Source organism: Felis catus, chromosome C1 (genome assembly GCF_018350175.1).
Source record: "Felis catus isolate Fca126 chromosome C1, F.catus_Fca126_mat1.0, whole genome shotgun sequence".
Lineage (NCBI taxonomy): Eukaryota > Metazoa > Chordata > Mammalia > Carnivora > Felidae > Felis > Felis catus.
Genome location: NC_058375.1, coordinates 90045197 through 90068991, shown reverse-complemented (window position 1 = coordinate 90068991; position 23795 = coordinate 90045197).

Genomic DNA, 23795 nt, shown 5'->3' with positions numbered 1-23795 from the left:
CTCATTTATGACCCATTCAAGACATGGGCTTCTCTCTATCTAAACTCTTCTTGTTCCTACCATATGTAGTAGATTGGTATAAGACTTTTCAGATAAATAGGTATATATTTTTATCTGTTTGCCCCAGCTCAGGAATAAAATAGATTCATATAGTAAGTGTATCTTATTACTTAAACATTCCATAGATCTATTTTGTATGTTACAGACATACATATACCATAGTATATATTTATGTACTTATACCAAGAGAATAGTATTATGAAAGTACATACACATGAATATACATATATTTTTTTAAGTTTATTGTGAGACAGTGAGAGAGTAGAGTGTGTGTGTGTGTGTGTGTGTGCGCGCGCGCACGTGTGCACACGTGCGTCCAGCACAGGGCTCCATCTCATGAATGGTGAGATTACGACCTGAGAAAAATCAAAAGTCAGATGCTTAACCAACTGAGCCACTCAGGTGTCCCACATATGATATATGTATATGTCAATAACCGTAGGTCCAAAGGACACTGTTATTAAGTTAGTCATATTTTCCCCCAACTTCTGACTACATTGTATTCAAGCCAGTTTTAAATTATGTATATTTATACATGTATGAATTACATGCATTAAAGATTTAGAAGGTCTGGGACACCCCCCCCCCATCATTGATAGGGGTCTTTAAAAATGTTGATTGGAGTTATAGTTTGTATAAAGCTACTACTTAAATGTGTTTGTACCTGCACAAGTCCCTGAGCAAAGTCGCCATTAGATGGATGACTAGAATTGCAACCCACCACCTTCAGGTAATAGAAATTTTGACTCATCTAGACCTAGTTTTAAACTAAGAGTTATAGTTGACCAGGTGGTTATGGGGAGGTAAGTGTAAAAGACAGAAGAAGGAGGGACAAAAGAGAAGTAGAAGTAGAAAAAAGAAGAGAAGAAGGAAGTGGGAGGGAGGAGAAAACAGAAATTTTCACACAAAGGGAAAAGAGAATACATGGTTTTTCCCATGGTTTTCCCCACAGTGCTTAGATACAGCATGAGTCTAAAGTATAAAGGGAAATAATACATCAAAATATTAATAGATGTTTTCTTTTCCAATTCTTTATCTTTCCCCTTATTAATTAAAACAAGTTTTTGCTTCCACAACAATTTGCATTATTAATGCAGAAATGCAAAGATAGAGGAATACCATCTCAAATTCCATCTTTACCTCTCAAAATAATTTCTTTCTGCTCATTTCAAAGATAGCATTTTGAGTGTCAGAGATTTCGTTTACAAAATAAAAAGTTTTGAGAATGTAAAGATCAAGGCCCAAAGCAGCTGAACAAGACTCAAGACTGGGGAGATGGATATAGATTCATTAAAGTTTTACGAACACACACACACACAACACACATGTACATATACACACACAACACACACACACACACACACACACACACTCTACTGGGTATTTTTCCTACTGGTTTAGATTCTAGTTTACATTGTTTAGCTTCTTGCTACTTAATCTTTTATGGCAAGTATGATACCCATATGATTTCCAGGAAAGTAATCAATACCTTTGTCTCCCTGTAGCATAATTCTGCTGCTTTATTGAATTCAAATCTAGGACCTGACTAATTATTTTGAAATTCTTCTGCTTAATAAATTTAAATTAAGAAGAATGTCCATATAATAAATATATATGTATATACATACATATATATATTATATATAAGATTTTTTAATCTGTAGTTGGATCCTTTCTGCTATTTAGAATATATTCATTGGTAACAGTATTAGAGATATGTTCTTCTAACATAAAATTGAGAAAAAAATAACTAGATATTATGTAATGTTTTATGTATTTCTCTTCAAGTGCTTCTGGATAAATTTTGTAACTTACTGAAATTTTCTTACTTGTTTTTTGTTTGTTTGTTTTAGATGCAAAGAACATGCAGACCTTAAGTGAATTACTATCTTTATTTGAAGATATTAAAAATGTTCTTACCAGATCTGAATACTTAAAAGACAAATTTTTCCAACAAATGCTAAAGTTTTGCTTTTGTAAAAAAAGAGAACAAAGTTTAAGAAATAAATGGTATGTAATATGGCTCACAATATCAGCTTACCCACAAAAAAGATTACTACTTTAAAATATTTTATATACAGAAGATAGTGATATCTAATGTATAAAATAATGTAGAGGGATTAACATGCCTGTTCTGGGTCAAAAAGTCATATGGTATCAAATAATTTTAAAAATATATATTACTCTTTTGTCCTGCCATTATTTTAAATGAATATGATTACTTTGGTCTGTGGATTCAACAGAGTAAACTCAAGACAAAGTTTTGCTCTCTGAGAGTGCATTTCCTTGGTACTTGGCTCTATCCTCTGGCTTCCTGGACCCACTTTCTGAGCCGTACTTCTTTTTCCATAAGAAACAGTCCATGTTTATAGGTAACTTTCTCAGTGTGCTTCTTCTTTATAAAAGATTAGGGGGGACTAGGGACTCGAGTATTTTTTTTTCATTTTCAACTGTTCTCATCTTTTTTAGTTCATGCCGTGACGCTTCCATGAAGACTTCACATTTTAAAACATTTGAAATATCCAGTGAATCATTTTGGGCTTTACTCTATTAGAAAGCCACACCCATAAATCTCTTAGAGATTCAGGCTCACTTCAGGCTGTGAGTCGGGATGCTGTAGGAAAATGCCCTTAAGTCTTTCTGAGGTGGTAACAAAGAGCCTTAACGTCTATGTATTGGACTTCATCTTGAGTCTGAGTTCATTTTTATTGACAGCTCCCTGGGTTTGATCTTTGAGATCCTCAGATCCTTTGGGAACCTTTTCTTAGCTGCAGGGAATGAAAAACATTCTTATCCCCCAACCCAGAAAGTTCTGGTTTGAGAAATGTTCTTCCAGATTCTTCCTGAAAACTGAGCAGTTTCTTCTTTAATTCATCCCTCTCTAAACTTACTATATCATATTCAGTAAAGGAAGCCTTTCAAAACTTGTTTGTCTTCTTAGCCAGTTTACTATGTACATTTACTGTTTTTCACATCTATGCAGATCACAGCTGTTGTCACACGTTCTACCTCTACATATCACAAGTTGCATTTTTTCCAGTGTGTAATATAAATTCTTCACTGAACTTCCAGCCTTAACCAATGTCTTTATAACCTATATCCATACCACCTATCTATCCTCCTTCTATGCCCCAATTCCAATATCATGTGTTTTTTTTTTTTTTGTTTTCAGCAACACCCAACTTCTAGATACCAATTTCTGTTTCAGTTATTTACTACTGCATAACAAACCATTCTAAAACTTAGAGGCTTGAAACAACAAGGATCATTTATTCGCTCATGGTTTCTGTTGGGGAATACAATTCCAAGATGGCTCAGTTGTTGTTTGATAACTAGATGTTCACTGTTGACTGGAAGTTCAGTCTTTGGTCAGAGTCTTGATCTCCTCCACGGGGCTTTTTCATATGGCCAAGTTAGGTTTCTCAGAGCATGATAGTGGAATTCCAAGAGGGAGAATCCAGAGTACATGCCAAGAGAACAAGCCCCTTTATCAAAGTGCTTCTCAAGTCTTCACTTACATCAAACTTGTTAATGTCCCTTTGTCCAAAGCAATTCATGTGGACCAACCCAAATTTAAGTAAAAGGATATTACACACAGTTATAAAACTGTAAGGTGTAGTTTTTTTTTTTGGGGGGGGGATGCAAAAATAAGTTTTAGTACCTCCAAATAACCATGTTTATTTTAATTAAAAAAATTTTTTGAGGGGCGCCTGGGTGGCGCAGTCGGTTAAGCGTCCGACTTCAGCCAGGTCACGATCTCGTGGTCGGTGAGTTCGAGCCTCGCTCAGGCTCTGGGCTGATGGCTCAGAGCCTGGAGCCTGTTTCCGATTCTGTGTCTCCCTCTCTCTCTGCCCCACCCCCGTTCATGCTCTGTCTCTCTCTGTCCCAAAAATAAATAAACGTTGAAAAAAAAATTAAAAAAAATTTTTTTGAGAGAGAGAGAGGTCGCATGTGGGCGAGAGGGACAGAGGGAGAGAAAGAATCCCAAGCAAGATCCATGCTCAGTGCAGAGCCCAACTCAGGGATTGATCCCATGACACTGGGATCATAGCCTGAGCTGAAATCAAGAGTCAGACACTCCATCAACTGAGCCACCAGGTGCCCCCTTAGTTTATTTGTAAAAAGTTAATTTCCTCCTTCCTTCCCAACTACCTGCAATGTTCGTTTTCATCTGAATACTTGGCAATTGCCTCAAAATTATACATTTCTCTCCCATCCAATTACCCATTAATACTACTGATTGTATCTCAGAAATGTTTCTGAACTCTGCCTGGTCCTGTGATTTTACGTTTTTCAGTGCAATAATTATTGAAACAACTCTATATCTATATATCTTCCCTTTAGGTAAAAATTCCATGTATTTACAAAACTGTTGACTTTTAAATTTGTGCTCACCATTTTCTTTTCTACTTTTTTAACTGTTAGATAAGTTTCTCAGTAGGTTCTGATTTTTTTTAAATGTGTATTTATTTTGAAAGGTAGGGAAAGGCTGGCGGGGGAGGGGGGAGAGTGGGGAAAGGAAGAGAGAGAGAGAGAGAGAGAGAAAGAGAGAGAGAGAGAGAGAGAGAATCGCAAGAAGGCTTCACCTATCAGAGCAGAGTCTGACATGGGGCTCCATCCCAAGAACCCTGAGATCATGACCTGAACTGAAATCAAGAGTCGGATGCCTAACCAACTGACTGAGCCACCCAGGTGCCCCCTGATTTTTTTAAACCTCTGTGATTAGGCATCAGAAATACTCATTTTAAGAAATGCTTCATGTGATCCACATGAACACTAAAACTTGAGTACTGCTCTTTTAGACCATTTCAGGAATTTTGCCTTTTTTGCATGTTTCTTCTGCCTAGAATGAGCTTAGCCCATTCTGCTTCTGTCAGTTTTTAAGTGCAATGCAAAATACATCATTATAAATGTTTCCTGATTCTTAACAATATTTTTAGCTCATACTTCCGTTACAGAACTTAGTATATTTTTAATGACTAATACATCAACTGTGTAATTTTCACATATATTAAGTAATTGGAATTCATTCATTATGTGAGTTTAAAGTACTTTGGGCTCTCATTAAGTCAAAGAAATCTTACTTGGTGCATATCATGTGTCAGGTATCTGAGGTACGGGAGTGTACAGGATCAAACTCATTCTTACAGGACAATAGGAAAATATGCAAGCAAAAGTTCCCATCATAGTTAAGTACTAATGCTGTGATAGGAACCATATATGGTAATGTTAAGGAGACAGAAATGGGAGGGAGTGTAGTAGTTACCTCATTCAAGATGATCAAAGGAAGCTTCTTGGGAAAGGAAATACTTGAGCTGTGAAAGATTTAAAATGTCCTTGGAAAAGCAAGTACCAGTCATAAAAATCTGGAACCACAACAGTTTCTCAGTAATTTTGAGGAAGACATTTTTTTTATAACACTAAGAGATACATATTTAAAATCTTAGAATATTGAATATTATTAATGTTATCAAGAATTTGGACTTTTTAGCCTACTAAATTAGTAATATCCTAAATTAGTTGGGATACTAGTTTATTCTAATTATTTTGTTTTTCAGTGAAGGTGTGTTGAGAGGAGAAAGGTTTATGGGAAGTTGATAATAGTAAAGGACTGCCTATCTAATACCCCTTCTCTACTTCTTTACCAAAGGAAATGCTATTTTGTTGGGAGCACGTTTCCTCCACACTTTAAAAAATAATGCCATGTTTTCTATCTCTGTAAAATGAAACTACCATAAACTTAGTGGCTTAAAACAGCACACCTTTTTTATCTTACAAGTCTTGTAGTTCAGGAGTCTGGTCTAGGTTTCAAAGGCTAAACTCAAAGCGTTGGTACAATGCATTTTTTTCTGGAGGCTCTAGGGGAAAATTCATTTCTGTGACTTCTCCAGTTTCTAGATTATCTCCCACATGCCTTGACCACATTCCTCCACCTTCAAAGCCAGCAACTGCAAGTTGAGCCTTTCTCATGTCACATCTCTGTCTCTGACCCAGCTGGGTCAGGTTCTCAATTTTAAGGATTCATGATTGGAATTGTCCAGTTTAATCTCATCTCAAGGTCTTTAACCTTAATCACATCCGCTAAGAATCTTTTGTCAGACAGAGTAAGAAATTCACAGGTTATTGAGAACAGAGACTTCACTGGAGAGCCACTATTGTGCCTTACCACGGGCAGCCTTGAAAGATGGGTCAGACTAGAGGTAAGTTTTTAGTCAATAGAAGAGTTACTATGCGACACTTCTGGGAAAGTTCCTTAAGGGGAAAACAGACTCTTAGGTTCATGGACCCTTTGCTTGATCCTGCACCATTCTGCTGCTTGAAACATGACCAACATAAGCTAAACTTCTGGCAGGTACAGAGATCAGATATACAAGTGCTGGGGAAGAGAAAGCTAGAAAGACTCACTGTGCAGTCTTTAGGCTGCCTACATCTGAACTTGTTTTATATGAAAGACAAATGATTCTGTTTAAGCTATCATTGTATTAGATTTCTCTTAATAGCTTTGGGACAAATTCTTAACCAATATGCTTCATCAAAGTAAAGCTGACTTGGTCATTATAAAAGGAAAAGATCTATGTTGACTGCGGGATGGTTTCATTTTAATGACTGAATTAGATTATCCATTCAGCAATCTTATTTACTGGTGGTACAGTCTTTAACTAATTCAATTGACAAACTATACAAACCTGGACAAGTTAAGTTATCCAGAGAGACAAGGCAGAGTTGATGTTTTATTAACAGCTTAACTGTAATTAAGCCAACAGTCAGATGTCAATATACATGTCAGTATTATAAGAAAATGAATTTTGCTGCTAGAATAGTATGCTAATATATTTAATTAAAATTGTAATTGCTTTTTGAATCAGCAAATCTTAGCTGCCACAAAGAAATATTAACGTTTTAAATTTGTCACATATATGCTGAGTTTTATGTCTAACGTTAAAAAACATTATATTCTTATGTGAAATATCCAATAATGTTAGAATACATTGATAATGCCAAAAGAAGTAAAAGATTTTTGACAGCCAAGTTTCAAATAAAAGCTAACAATACCTCTTTTAGGTTATTCAAAGTCTGAAATGCCTGTATAATGTTATTTATTCATGATACTCTCTATATTACGACAGTCTAAAGTTTTCCATTTACTGCTTTACTGCGGATTGTCTCATTTAAAAATAAAAAAAAAAAAAAAGCAAAGTTACATAGTTGCTGGTGAAACCAAAATTATTTTCTAATGGTATGACAGGAACTGAGGTTATTTAATCAACAAATCACACAGAATTTGAGTTTATTTTTCACATTTTCAGAGGAATAATTTTCTGCTTATTTTAGATATGATGTCAATTCTTAGTAGTATGTGTTCTGTGAACCATTTTTGATAAGCATAGCACTGTGTCAGTTCCATACCTCGTATTATGTTTTGCTACATTGCACACACAATGAATATCATCTATCCTAAGATGTCTGGTCTAGTAACACTCTAATTTTGTTATGCATTAGTAAATAGGTAATTCAGTTTTGTTTGGTTTGTTTATCCATTTTTATCTCTTTTACAACTGAAATTTATAAGTGTTAGACAAAATTTTATATGATACATGCAGTAAGCATATTTTTAAAAATGCATCCAACTTTGTGTTCTTTATTTTGAAAAAAGACAAACATTGAAGGAAAAAATCTATTATTTTCAACAGAAAATATGGTAGGTTGAATGCTGTCCTTACCTAAAGATATGTTCTCACACCTATCTCTGGAATCTATGAATGTTACATTACTTTTTTAAAGTTTAGTAATTTATTTTGAGAGAGAGGAAGCATGAATCAGGGAGGGCAGAGAGAGAGAGGAGAGAGGGAAAATCCCAAGAAGGATCTGTGCTGTCAGTGCAAAGCCCCACACGGGGCTGGAACTCAAGAAACGTGAGATCACGACCTGAGCCAAAATCAAGAGTTGGACGCTTAACCCCCACTGAGCCACCCAGGTGCCCCAAAAGTCACCTTATTTTAAAGAAGGAATAGCAAACATACAGAAAAGGAGAAAGCACAGAGACACTGAGAAGGCAATGTGAAGACGGATGCAGAAATCGGAATGATGCAGCCATAAGCTAAGGGAAGCCAAGGTTGCCGTGGGTCAGCAGCACTAGGTGAGGTGTGGGACAGAGTCTTCCCCTGAGCCTCTGGAGGGAGTACATCCCTGCCAACACCTTGATTTTGGAATTCTGGCCTCCAGAACACAGAGATCATTCATTTCTGTTGTTTTAAACCACCTAGTTTGTGGTGGTTTGTTAAAGCAGCTACAGGAAACCAGCTACCATTTTCAAATAATTTTCATCCTTACCTATTATTGCACAGTTTGTCATCTTTTAAGTTCTTATTTAAATTCCAGTTAGTTAACATAACAGTGCAATATTAGTTTCAGATATGCAACAGTCATTTACCACTTCCATAAGGTAGCTGGGGCTCATCTCAGCAAGTGCCCTCCTTAATCCCATGACTATTTCACCCATCCTGCCACCCACCTCCCCAACCTGGGAACCATCAGTTTGTTCTCCATAGTTAAGGGTCATTTTTTTTTTCAAATCAATTTGATAAAACTAGTATGTGGTCCTTTTGACTAACTGAAAAGTTATGCATAAAGATTTTCTTAGATTCAGATTAAAGGTAGAAGATTACATACATATTTTCATTACAGTCCCTCTGAATTTTCACTATAATGACAGAAAAATGTTTTGTTTATTTCTACCAAAAAGGACTAAGATATTGGAGAGAAGATGACAGTAAAAACATTTTCAGAATTGAAAAGCACAAGAAAAATACGTCATCACTGACTCAGTAGGCCAGAGAAAGCAGGATCCTAAACCATCAATGGGGAAGTTGAGAAACACTGAATCTCATGGAAGAATAAATCATCAAAACAGGACATTGGTAGAAAGTGTGTTTACAAATCTAACAGAATCCCTCACTGCCTGCCAGTCTACAGTGGCCCTCCCCCCACCCAGATCCTCTGTCCTTCCCCACAGACGAAGATAATTGCCCCTGCCTCAAATACACACATGCACTCTAGCAGAAGACTAGAGATTTATTCTCTGAAGGAGGAAAAACAGAAGTTGTCTTTACTAGAGATACCTCAGCTTTGTAGAACGAGGAGTTACTATGCTAACACAGAAAAGTTGAAGAAAAATGTATTAATTAAATATTGAAACCTCTACTTCGCCATTCTTGGTCTTCAGCAAGTTGATTAATACTCTCTAGGAAGAGGCTAAAAAATTCATCTCTGAAGACCCAGACCAATGAAAGAATAAAGATCCAAAAATAGTGATGTCGGTGGTTCCCCATCAGAAAAGCCCAACCATTCCACTCACAGTGAAATGTAGTCAATAAACCAATCCTCTCCATACACAAGGCTTCCATTCATCTTCCACTATTCCCTTCTTCAGTGTGAGAATGTATCTAAAAATAACTAGACACTAAGGAAAGCCTTTAGTGTGAAAAATAAATATCAAAACATCATTAAAAAAATCCACAACTTGCAGAGGAAATAAAACTAGAGAGCAAAATAGGTATCCTTAGCATCAATATCCTAAGAAAGATAAAAAATGATTTTACAAGTATCAAAAAACAAAGTATCAAAAAACAAAAAAAGGAATAAACATAGAATAAGAAAGTAATTTCAGTAATTAAAAGTTTGTCGGCAGAAATGCATACTTAATATCCTTCTATACAATTAAACAATAAATTTGAGAAAAATCTCCCTTAAAGTACAGAAACACACACACACAGAGAATGGAAAATGAGAAGAGAAATGCAGAAAAAAGAAAAGGAAAAAAACAACAACAACAGCACACACATACACACAGAAAAATTAGAAATTTAGGCTTAGAATGTAACATTAAAGTACTATAAATCCCCAAAAGAAAGAAAAACAGCAACACCAAAAAATCAGAAAGAAAAATCACTAAATAAATAATTCAATGTATCTCACAGAACTAAGAAATATGAATTTCCAGATTCAAAGGCAGAGTACCCAGCACAATGATAAAAACAGAGTTATACTAAGGCATATCATCAAGAATTTTAAGAATTTGGGGCATACAGAATGTTAAAATATTGTAATGGAGAAGCACAGGGAATGGTCAGGATTCTATATGCTGTTGGATTTTTCAATAGCAATGATGAAAGCTAGAAGACAATGGAACAATAACTTTAAAAATTAGCAAAAGGGGGGCGCCTGGGTGGCGCAGTCGGTTAAGCGTCCGACTTCAGCCAGGTCACGATCTCGCGGTCCGGGAGTTCGAGCCCCGCGTCGGGCTCTGGGCTGATGGCTCAGAGCCTGGAGCCTGTTTCAGATTCTGTGTCTCCCTCTCTCTCTGCCCCTCCCCCATTCATGCTCTGTCTCTCTCTGTCCCAAAAATAAATAAACGTTGGAAAAAAAAATTTAAAAAAAAAAAAAATTAGCAAAAGGGATTTCCATATGCAGCCATATCATCAATTCAGTTTAGGGTAGACTACACGTGCTTTCTTTTATGTGAGATCTCAAAAGTTTTATTTGTATGAATCCTTCTCAAAAGCTTGTTTTAGAGATCCTCCACCAAAATTTAGAGGATAAACAAAGAGAGGAAAACATAAGATTCAGAATACAAGAGAAATGTTAAAGAGTTCCTTGAGATGAAGGTTAAGGAAAAGAACTAGAACAACAGCTGTGCAACAGAAATAAATAACTATCTCTCCAAAATGAGTATGTCAGATGGTACCAAGTGTCTCCAAGAAAATGGCATCGAGAAACTCTTATATTTTAACACATTGAAAGGAGATTTGGATAATTTTATGGAAGAAGTCTTCGTAGCTGAATTTATGATCATTACATAAAAGGCTAAACAAACACAAAATAAGAAAACTATTAATTGCAAGGAAAACAAATTGTTCAAGAAAGGAAAAGATAATTGAATACTATGAGGGTAGGATACAAGTGACATTTATGTAGTCTTAATAATGTACATAATGAATAATATAACAAAATAAGAAAGCTAACTATTTTCAACCTATAAACTATGGATAGTGTGTAAGTGTGTGATAGATTTGGTGATACAGTGAAATATATCAGATAGATAAATGCTTTTCTTCAACATATCAGATAGATAAATGCTTTTCTTCAATATACAAAGAGTATATTATGCTAAGTGAAAAAAGTCAGTCAGAGGAAGACAAATATCATATGATTTCACTCATATGTGGAATTTAAGAAATAAAACAGATGAACATAGGGTAAGGGAAAGAAAAATAAGATAAAAAGAGAGAGGGAGGCAAACCATAAGAGACTCTTAAATACAGAGAACAAACTGAGGGTTGCTGGAGGGGTTATATGGGGGATGGGCTAAATGGGTGATGGGCATTAAGAAGGGAACTTGTTGGGATGAGCACTGAGTGTTATATGTAAGTGATGAATTACTAAATTCCACTTCTGAAACCATGATTACATTATATGTTGACAAACTTAGAGTTAAAAAAGTTTAAACTCTTATAACATGGAAGAGACAGGATTAAATAATGGAATATGCATTGTTTTATTTCTATGTGTTCATTTATTCAATTAATATTATTGGCATCCTCCCATGCAGCACTCACTCTGATAGACTGAGATCAGGATGAATAGAACAGGTACAGTTCTTGCCTTTAGGAGTTTATAGTCCAAGAAGAAAGGCTTCCTCTACCATTTACAAGTGTGATAATTGTTAAATGGAAAAAAAAGATATATTTAAATGTAAAAATATTTATAAAATTGATGGTTTTAAGAAGCAATCTAAATATGCTATTATTTATATATGTGGAGGTAAAAAACAGAAAAAAAATCAAGGAAAGAAGTGGAAAGTGATTGGCTTCGGGGCATCAAAAATGGAGTGACGTGGGGACCAGAGGGTTGTTTTTATACCATGTATGGAGTACATACTCCAGTGTCCCATCCCCTCGAGTTATCCTACCCTGGATGTGAGCAAGGCCTATGACTTAATTATAACTAATATAGCTAAGGCGATGACATGACACTTTCATGATAATACTACTTAAGACTAAATCTGTTTTGGCAGGAGATACTCCACCTCCCTTGCTATCTTTGAGAAAAGAAGATGTCATGTTGGAAAGACCATGTGGCAAGGAGCTAAGGGCACTCTCTGACAACAGATAGCAAGGTCTTACAAGAAAGCACATGAAGTGAAAGTTGCCAAGAGTCATGTGAGATTGTTAGAGGATCATTCCCCCATTCACCCCTGAGATGAGACCAGAATCCCAGCCAATACCTTCATTGCAGCAGGTGAGACTCTTAAGCTGAGGACCCAGAGAAGCTGTGGTCCAACTCTTGATCCACAGAAACTGTAAGATAATAAGAGTGCTTCATTTTAAGCCATCAAGTTTGTGGTAACATTGTGACAGAGACAAAACTTAAGAAACTAGATCTTGATGAATAATTGACTCTGTAATCACCTGCATGTATTATTTTATTGAGGCTACAAACTAAAATTAAAGAAAACAGCCTCTTAATGAAAATGGATCTATCTATCTATCTATCTATCATCCATCTATCTAGATATGATCTCAATAGACTCCAGAGCTTCCATAGAGACATTACAGTTTTTATAATGTTTATTTATTTTTGAGAGAGAGGTGGGGGGGAGAGAGAGACAAGGCATGAGCAGACGACAGGCAGAGAGAGAGGGAGACACAAAATCTGAAGCAGGTTCCAGGACTGAGCTGTCAGCACAGAGCCCGACGAGGGGCTTGAACCCATGAACCACAAGATCATGACCTGAGCTGAAGTCAAATGTTTAACTGACTGAGCCAAACAGATTCCCCTCCAATAGTGACATTAGACAGATTCTGCCAGCAAGATTGTTGTCTCAGTGAGCAGATATTTCAGGTGTTTCCTACCTGTCAATCTTCCCAGAATCCTCTTGCTCAAGAAGGTATCTTAAAAAATTATTTAAAGGGCCTGTTTGATAAAATACAGAGAGAACATATCGCCTAGGATTGAAAAAATGGTTGATTACATACAATATAACAAAGAATTCTATGAACTTCCCATTTAGAATAACCAAGAACAATAATGTTTAAAGCATTTTAATCACAATAGCTTTTACAGAGGAAAACTGAGTATTAATGTCATAGTTTATATAATTTCCATATTTAAACATAAGAAAAGTATTTTCATTTGTAACTATAACTTCTATGTTTTGTCTGATATGATTTCTTCCATGTTCTAAGTCATTTAGATTTAATATTTAAAAGATTAATGTTTAGAATTTTAAGTTTAGTAGATTATAAACATTGCAATACATAATTTTAATACCTTTGAATTAGTATTTAAAGTACAGATGATTTTATGGGGCACCTGGGGGACTCAGCTGGCTGAGCATCCCACTCTTGATGTCAGCTCAGGTTGTGATCTCACAATTCATGGGATGGAGCTCGCATCGGGCTCCATGCTGACAGCATGGAGCCTACTTGGGATTCTCTCTCTCCTTCTCTCTGCCTCTCCCCTGCTTGCGTGTGTACTCTCTCTCAAAATAAATAAACTTTAAAATATAGATGACTTTAAGTGTGATTCTCTTAATGTTTCATTAATAACACACACACGAGGGAGCATGGGTGGCTCAATTAGTTGAGCATCCTACTTTGGCTCAGGTCATGATCTCAAGGTTCGTGAGTTTGAGCTCCACATCAGGCTGTGTGCTGACAGCTCAGAGCCTGAAGCCTGCTTCAGATTCTGTGTCTCCCTCTTTCACTGTTTCTCCCTGACTCTCACTCTGTCTCTCTCTCAAAAATAAACATTAAATTCACCAAACTCCACACCCAAAAAACAAATAATCCAGTGAAGCAATGGGCAGAAAACATGAATAGACACTTCTCTAAAGAAGACACCCAGATGGCCAACAGGCACATGAAAAGATGCTCATTGTCACCCCTCATCAGGAAAATACAAATCAAAACCACACTCAGATATCACCTCATGCCAGTCAGAGTGGCCAAAATGAACAAATCAGGAGACTATAGATGCTGGAGAGGATATGGAGAAATGGGAGCCCTCTTGCATTGTTGGTGGGAATGCAAACTGGTGCAGCCGGTCTGGAAAACAGTGTGGAGGTTCCTCAAAAAATTAAAAATAGAACTACCCTATGACCCAGCAACAGCACTGCTAGGAATTTACCCAAGGGATACAGGAGTGCTGATGCATAGGGGCACTTGTACCCCAATGTTTATAGCAGCACTCTCAACAATAGCCAATTATGGAAAAAGCCTAAATGTCCATCAACTGACGAATGGATAAAGAAATTGTGGCTTATATACACAATGGAATACTACTTGGCAATGAGAAAGAATGAAATATGGCCTTTTGTAGCAATGTGGATGGAACTGGAGAGTGTTATACTAAGTGAAATAAGTCACAGGGAGAAAGACAGATACCATATGTTTTCACTCTTATGTGGATCCTGAGAAACTTGACAGAAGACCATGGAGGAGGGGAAGGGGAAAAAAAAGTTAGAGAGGGAGGGAGCCAAACCATAAGAGGCTCTTAAAAACTGAGAATAAACTGAGGGTTGATGCGGGGTGGAAGGGAGGGGGAAAAAATAAACATTAAAACACACACACACACACACACACACACACACACACACGTATTAGTTTCACCCAATCCCACACTTTTAACATGATCCCAGTTTAGTCTGGGTCACTATTTGTATCTTTAATTTGAAAAATATCTGATAGATTTGTCAGTTGCCATAGACAACAAACAGAAACATGTCCTTCTTAAACTCTGCTGTTTGCCCTCTTTCCCAGTCAGTCCAAAGAGGTCAACTGGAGAAAATATCAGGACAGATGTAACATTTAACTATAAATTATCACAAACTATTAAATACTCAACTAATTTTTTCTCTCTTCTTCATCTCTACTGGCATTTCTAGTGGCATTCCAAATGTGAAATAGGCTTACTGTATATCAAATTAGAAAAAAAAAATGGAGTTTGGCATTGATGTAGGAAACACATTGATAAAAATAAAATCTTATTGTACACTAAATGATACAGAATTATTAATGCACATTTTATTTGGTCTTAACATTAAATATTTTATATCGTGTGCTTCATTTTATTGGTGTTTAATACCTGATTGAAATGAGATTTCTTAATTCATTCCAGCATGAATAATGCTGAGAAAAAAGGTTATGAAAACAGCTTTCTGGTAACTTCTGCTACTGAAATAGCCCTGCTTTCTCCATAAGTTGTGAAACTAAATAGCTGAAATCCACGAGTCAGGCTAACTCACCATATGCCTTCTGAAAGGAGCCTTTTGAAAATCCAGAGAAAGCAGGCATTCATTTCCACTCTTCAAGCACTTAGCTTCTTAAAGAAACATGACAATTGATTTAAAACTAAATTTTGAAAATTATGGTCCTGATTATATTTTTGAAGTTAGTGGTTCCATGGGATTTTAAAATAGAACACTGTTACATTAAACTCCTCTCAAATGAATTTCATTTCTGCTGACATCTGGGGCCCCAAATCCTGAAAGGACATGAAGGATGATTTTGTATATTCCCACTCCCCCAAAGCAGTAACATTTCATGTTTTTCTAACACATATGCATTTGGGGGTGGTATTTATTTGGGAGAGATGCCAGAACAAAGAAATGCAAACTAGATGGCTTAAACAACAGAAATCTATTGTCTCACAGTTCTGGGGACTAGAAGTCCAAAATCAAGGTTATCTGCAAAGGTGGTTCTTCCTGAGGGAAAGATCTGTTCTAGGCCTCTCTCTCTTTGGCTTGTGGATGGTTATCTCTCCCTGTGTCTCTTCACAGGGCAAACTCCCCATGTGTGTGCAGGCCTCCAACTCCCCCCTACAATGTGACCACAAATCGGATCGGATTACAGCCCACCCTAATGATACCAATTTAAAGAACGTATTTCTAAATAAGGTCACATTCAGAGATCCTGGGGGATGGATTTTAAACTATAAATTTGGGAATGGGGACACAATTCAACCATAACAGAAGTAAAATAATTATTTAAATTATTCTTAAAATTTTTTCTACAGGCATTCTTAACTCATAAAAATAGAGTTATGCCCTTACTGTGAAGAATTGTAAATTCATTAAATTCAATGAGTATCTTTCTATGAGGTAATCTAGTAAGAAGAAATGTATGAAATAGTTCTTGTCTGCATCTTTAGTGATAATTCAGTACATTCTACTCCTCCAGGCCATTGAACAAAAGAGTGAAACTGTGAATGTTGATACACACAACATACACACAGAGTCTGAACTGTCAGTTTTGTTATCATGAGAAAGGATTTTCAGGCATTACTCTTTTGTTTAATATAAAAGTGAAAGAAAATATTACCAAATTTGGCGAACTAAAAAGAAACATTAAAAAAAAAAGCACCATTATCATGTTTGGACATGGGAAAATTTAAAAATAATATATTTCAAATAAAGCATTTTTGACTAAGAGTTAGAAAATTATAATAACATAAAATTTAGTAGAAATTTTACAGTTATTGATGACACTAAAGTTGCATATTTGCAGAAAAAATGACTTGTTTATGAATCATTAATTCTTCCTTTTGAAAATGAAGGGTACAGTGATTGTCATATAATGTTACGTCATAATATTTTAGATATAATATAAAACAATATGCTCAATTCTTTACTAGAATACAAATTATCCATTCTTTTTATTTGCAGCATGCAAAACATGCTTGAAGACTTTAAATTCCCTTACTATCCCAAATTGTTTGTCACTCAGCTATTTGTATAACTGGATGATACTTCTTGATGTTTATGGTATTAAAAAAAAGTAGTGTCACAGTTCAGAAGATTAAAAACAATGTTCTAGAAATATTGTATCTATCTTCCCACACATTTAAAAAATTACCAAGGACTTACATTTTTGTTGATTTTATACCCAGTACTGCTAATGTACATCCCTAGTTTTAGGCCCCTAAACTTTCCAGATTAATTGGCTCTAGTGGGCATTTCAAAGATAGTTACAGCACTTAAGTGAAGTTCTGTGTCCTCAAATCCTATCTATTTATCAACATCTGAGTCCTGATAGTCTGTATTAGTAAATAAAAAACTCTCAAACAAATAAGCACACTATGATACTTACAGATGAAAAAGAAGTATATACCAGCATTCTTCATGTTGGAAAAGTTAAAATAATGAGATCTATACTGAATACAACTTCTAAAATGTATTGTCTAAGAGAAGGCTGACATAAAAGGACTTTATTAAATGCTACCAGTATAATAAGATCCAGGTTTAGAAATGCATTATTTAAAATAAAACTCACCACAATATATTTTAAAATAAATATATCCTTTAGTTTTGATATTTAGGCTTTAATATTCCAAAAAATGAGAGGATATTGATGATTGTCTTTTAAAAACTACTATTCTGGGGGTGCCTGGATGGCTCAGTCGGTGGGGTATGAGTTTGAGCCCCATGCTGCTGGATGTAGAGATTACTCAAAAATAAAATCTTAAAAAAATAAAAACAAAAAACAAAAATTAATTTTCTGTACCTTGTGTCTTCTCTAGCTTTTACTATATTTAAGATAATATTTATAATGACACCAACTCTTTTGGGGTTCGTGGATCCAATTCCAATCTAGGGGATGAGGTGCCCAAGCAATTCTCAGCCACTGGAAGGGTTTCTGAGAATTCGAATCAATTCTGACACTATCTACCCAGAGACAGTATCAGATTCCATAGGTGAAGGGTTAAGTCTTACAAGATTGTCCCTCACCCCTCACTTCAGACACCAGTCACAAGGCCTAAGCTGTGCTTCTGGATCAATTAGATACATACAGATTGGAGATTCCAAAGAACCCCGTAATTCTGTTCTTTTAATTTGCTAGAGAGGCTCACAGAACTCAGGGAAACATTTACTTACATTTAAAAGATTAAAGGGCATGATAAAGGATATGAACCAATAGCCAGATGAAGAGATGCATAGGGCAAGGTATGGGGGAAGGATGTGGAGCTTCCGTGCTCTCTCCAGGAGCACCACCCTTCCTCCATCTCCATGCGCTCACCAACCTGGGAGCTCTCTGGACCCAGTCCTTTGAGAGTTTGTATTCAGGAGTCATTGCATAGCCATGACCGACTAAGTCAACTGCAACTGGCTGACTCAACCTCTAGCCCTCCTCCCTTACCCTCCAATCCTTTAAATTCCTGGCAACCAGCACCCTCTCCCTCCATCCCCCTTGGCTGGAGTCCAAAAGACAAAATATTTTTGAAATGGATGTAGGCATACATTTTTAAGCAATTTAAAATTTTTAAAAATATGTTTATTTATTTTTGAGAGAGGGGCAATGAGAGAGGGAGACACAGAATCCGAAGCAGGCTTCAGGCTCTAAGCTGTCGGCACAGGGCCTAACGCAGGGCTTGAACCCACAAGCTGTGAGATCATGACCTGAGCTGAAGTTAGACGCTTGACCAGCTGAGCCACTCAGGTGCCCTGAATGTAGGCGTACATTTAATTGAAGTATTATAAACCTACAAAATTTCTAATTTTTATACAGATCCTCATGATAAACAAATCCATGCACTACAGGTAAAAACAAATCTCCATTTTCATTAAAACTAAACTTTTGGAAAATGGCATTTAAGATACTTATTGATATTTTGTTTTAAAAGTGCATTCTTTTGGGGTGCCTGGGTGGCTCAGTCGGTTAAGCATCCGCATCTTAATTTCAGCTCAGTTCATGATCTCATGGTTCATGAGAGAGAGGCCCATGTTGGGCTCTGCACTGACAGCATGGAGCCTGCTTGGGATCCTCTCTCTCCTTCTCTCTCTTCCCCTCGTCTATTTGTTCTCTAAATAAATAAATAAATAAATAAATAAATAAATAAATAAATAGAAAAGGAATTATTTGGAGAAAGTTAACCCATACTTAAAAAATCAATTGTCTGCAGATACAATGTAAATGAGTCTCTTGAATTAATTAAACAGAAACTGAGCTTTTTCTTTCAAAAATTTGAAAACAAGGAGAATATAGAAATCAAGGATTAAGAAGTATGACAGATAAGAGACAACTATTAATATGTAAACAAATGTAACATTTGTTATGCTTAATCAGAACTAAGACTTAATAAATACTTTCACAGGTTCCTCAAGCAGAAAGAATACTTAGAAAATGCAATTTGTACTGGGATTATATTGGCTATTAGCAAATAATGAGGGGACAAAATTCATCATTATTTACCACAACAAACCCAACTCCACTCACATATAATAAAACAAACAAAAATGGACTAATATACTCTTAGATACATGACAGAACTTTTTATAAGAGGGAACAATATGTTTCTATAGAAAAGTGTTTAAATATGAATGTTCAAACTCATGGAATTAATATTAAATGAATTAATTCTCTGTACCATTTTGGAATGTTAAATATATGGCAAGCACTGTATTATGTAGTCACTAGTATTCAATGTTAAGACACAATGCTTGACCACAAGTCACTTATTTTCCTAACAGAGAACACAGATGAGAAAAGGTTATTTCAATAAAGCAACCTAAGTGCCAAGATAGAGGTGGGTATAAGGAATTATACAACCAACCAACATTTTAAAGGAGTCAGAAAAACTTTCTTAGGTCCCAGGAACACTGAAAGTTGGCTAGGCGAGTACAAGGAGATTATGTGTAAAAGGTTTGAAAGTGAAAAGAACACAGTGCTCCCAGAACATTACATGATTCCTAGCATAGCTGTGAGAGTAAATGTGGATGTCTGGCCAATGGTGAGGCTAGAGATGTAAAAAATCCAGGTAATTGAGGATTTGTTGGCTATGTTTATGAGTATGAACTTTATCTTTGGGGATATGGGAAGTTATTGGAAAATTTTACCACACTGTGATATTTCTGGTTCTAAAGATACCACTCTCCCTTCAGTTTGAAGGATAGACTAAAAAAAGGGACAATGGCAAAAGTATCAACAAGTGGTTCTTGTTATAATTTTGTCAAGAGATGATGGTGGCCTGAACTGAGATAGTTGCAGTAAGCATGAAGAAAGTGGTACCCGAGAAGACAAAAAAGAATATGAAGAATGTTCAATGTTCTACATTGGATAATTTGGTAGGTGGTGTCTCATTTGTCCCCACGGGATTTTAATTTATGGAGGTGGCTGTGTGACAAGAAGAGGCTTATGGCATTGAAAGAAGATTTTTATTATATTTCCTGAGAGGAAGGGGCTCACCACACCATGTACAGAAACATGGGAAAGAACCAGATTCTGTTCAGAAGCAGATGGCAGGAAATAACCTAGGCCAGAGCCTTTGTTAAGACCTCCATAGAAATGCAAGACCAGGCAGAGTGAACAATGTAAGACTGGCTAGTTTGAATTATTCCAGCAAGCTTTGGGCCAGAGGAATGGTCTCCAATTCCCTGGTACCTGTCCTGGGGATGATTTAGGTCAGGGGAAATAGTGGCTTGGTATGTGAGGATTAAATAAGGATGTGGTTGGGTGACTCAAGGTTTGTTAGTTTCCATATAAAAAATGTGCTTATATACATATTGTTATTATCTTTAGTAATTAGCTAGCTCTGGGAGGTGCCCAGGATGAAAAAAACTCTCACCCCTCATCTTTAAGGCACTCAAATGCTATAGCATCAAGAATGCAGTAGAGAAAATATTGTTCATATAATTAGTCTTGTGATGAATGGATGCCAAATAGACAAATATAGAATCTAACAAAACACAGGACAGATTGTGGTGCCATTCACTGAACTCTGTATCATGGGAATAAAAACTGTCTGCTCGTGAAAGGTAGTGAAGGTAGAAATATTTAAAGTGGTGGTGTTAGTGCATTAAAATAGAGATGTCTGGTAGAAAGTTAGATGCATAGATCCAGAAATAACAAAAGAAATATGGAATTCAGAGATGAATTTGGGAATTATCAGCAAGAATTATTAAAAAGTCATCAGAGAGTTACCAGTGAGAGTAGAAGTTAGCTAAGTGGAAAGATGTCAACTAGAGGGCATCCATAACATAAAAAGGGGGCCTAGGGCAGAATCCTGTAGAGTTAAATACAATCCTTATTGCAATAGATTACTAGACCAGAGGAATGTGAGCTACTTTTTAGGTTATTTTAGGTCTTTTGTACATTGAATATTTTCTATGTTCAGCACCCCAAGTCAGATCTATGAACAGTGAGAGTATATGAGAATATTTGTTAAAGTCTAATAGAGAAGTTTTTTTATTTCATTTTTTTATCAGGCAAAGAAAACAATAAATTAAGGTTTCTGACAACATTGACTACTTAAAACCATTTGAGCACTTACCATTAAAAAATGTTATATATAAGAAAACCTATGAAATATATGTACATATTTTTAGTAAATTTAGGGGTGCCTGGGGGCTCAGTTGGTTAAGCATCCAACTCTTGATTTTGGCACAGGTTATGATCTCATGGTTTGTGAGATTGAGCCCTGCGTCAAGCTCTGCACTGAGAGCTCAGAGCCTGCTTGGGATTCTCTCTCTCCCTCTCTCCCTCCCTGACTCTCTCTCTCTCTCTCTCTCATCAAAATAAACAAATAAACATTAAAAATATTTTTAAAATGAAACAAAAAAAAAAGAAATTTGAAAGGTGCTATAATAATTAACAGGCAAAATAAACCTGTCTCATATTTATAAGAAAGCTGAGTTGGTTTATCTTCTCAGTAAATTAGAATATTATAAAGAGATGCTCATGCTGAATTTTTTGAACTACATTTATAAGACAGTGTTTATATGCACTGTATTTGGAAATTTTTCAAAGCTATGTCCCTAAAAAAAATTTAAATCAATCACTCCTCTAGATATTCTTTCTCTGGTATAGCTATAAATTAGTAGGATGATTTTTGTGAATAAACTTATACATTTCTTGCTGCATGTATTTCTCCATCTAGGAGAAATAAATTCACCTGATTTTACCTCAAACTGTGAGACTTTTGATGGAATCAGTTTGATTTAGTTGTCCCAAAGCACCCTCATGGAGTTATTATAGTGCTTGACGAGTGCATATAACTGGAAGAAGCCCAGCGCAGCTAGAATTTGGAGAGAAAAAAGAGAGTGGCTGTCATGATCCAGAAATCCTGAGAAATGGACAGATTAGATATATATTTAGGAGGCAGAAATGACAGACTATATTGATGGATTTGATGTATGAGTTGGAAGAGAAAAATATTCAAGATAACTTCCAATTTTCTGGTTTCAGCACCTAGGTAGATGGAATGTATTACCAATTTGGGGAAAACTGGATCATACACAGTTTCAGTGAACTAAGAAAATTATAATTTCTATGTGAGACATGTTAAATGTGGACACTTCCAAGTACCTAAGGAAGATTGAAAACATCTGTCTAGAGCTCAAAGGCAAGATCTATATGATATACATACGGGAATTATTAACATATAGATACATCCGTAGGAATATATTCTATTGAAATCATTGAGAAAACTGAGCTCATGAGAAAAAATGGTCTAGGATGAGTAGAACAGGATTACTGAAAAAGAAACTGAAAATTTGTTGTTAAGATAAAAATTTTTACTGAGATGTAATGCAATACAATGAAAGCCAAGAGACTGCATGTTGCAAAATAATGCATTCTTTCAATTAATTTAAAGACTATTAAGAAGTTTAATATGCTTAAAATTAAAAATACACATTTGCTTAATGGCAGGGAAGGCTGTGGCTGTTTGAGAAGTTTACTGTCCCTGAGATGTGGAATCAGTGTGTTGTAGAAAACTTGGTAAGATTGCAAATTAAAGGAAAAGTGAAAAGTTGGTGCAATGAGTATTTTGAAAACACAGCAAACAGTACAATGAGATTCAGATGAATGTTGCTTTTGTTTCCCTTGATGTTTTATGATTGGGAGTTACTGGGTCAAAGCTGGCTGTTAATTACAATGATACTAAAAAAATTTAACTACTGAACACTCCAGAGGGAGAGAGTGTGGGAATAAACAACGGGAAAATTTCTTTAAGAAGGTAAGACTTGGGCATGTGATTTAAAATACAGGTGGAGTGTTTGACCTTTGCTAGAAAGACAAACCTTTTTTTTTCCTTTGGTAACAGGAAGAGAAGATGGGTACAAATATAAAATTGGCTTGTTCATCTGTGAAACGTAAGGCTTCTATTAACTCAGTACATCATGAGGCAATTCTATCAGCTCTTCTTAGCTGTGTTTGGGGAGGAAAAAGAAGGACCATTAGAGGGTAGTGTACACACAGGGAATAGTTAGCAGAGTAAAGAGGGGGTAGAGGTAGTGATATGCACTTACATTACTGGGGAGTTATTAGTGCACCAAAGAAAATGGCAATCATGAATTTGTAATCATAAATTTCTGTCAAGAACTGACACATTTTTTTTCCATGATTTTTCTCCATCATGTTTAGAGGAAGCATAGAGAAAAATCATTTATTCACGATTGATGTTTGTTATGACAATATGTTGGAAAGAGACTGGAGCTGGATGAGTGTGTGTATGTACAAGAAAATATTTTATTTTATATATTTAAATGTTTATTTATTTTGAGAGAGAGAAGAGGGAGCACGAGCAGGGGAGGGGCCGTTAGGGAGGGAGAGAGAGAATCCCATTTTTAAGTGCAGAGCTGGACACAGGGCTCAATCTCACAAACCGTGAGATCATGACCTCAGCCAAAATCAAGAGTCAGACACTTAACCAACAGAGCCACCCAGATGTATCTACAATAA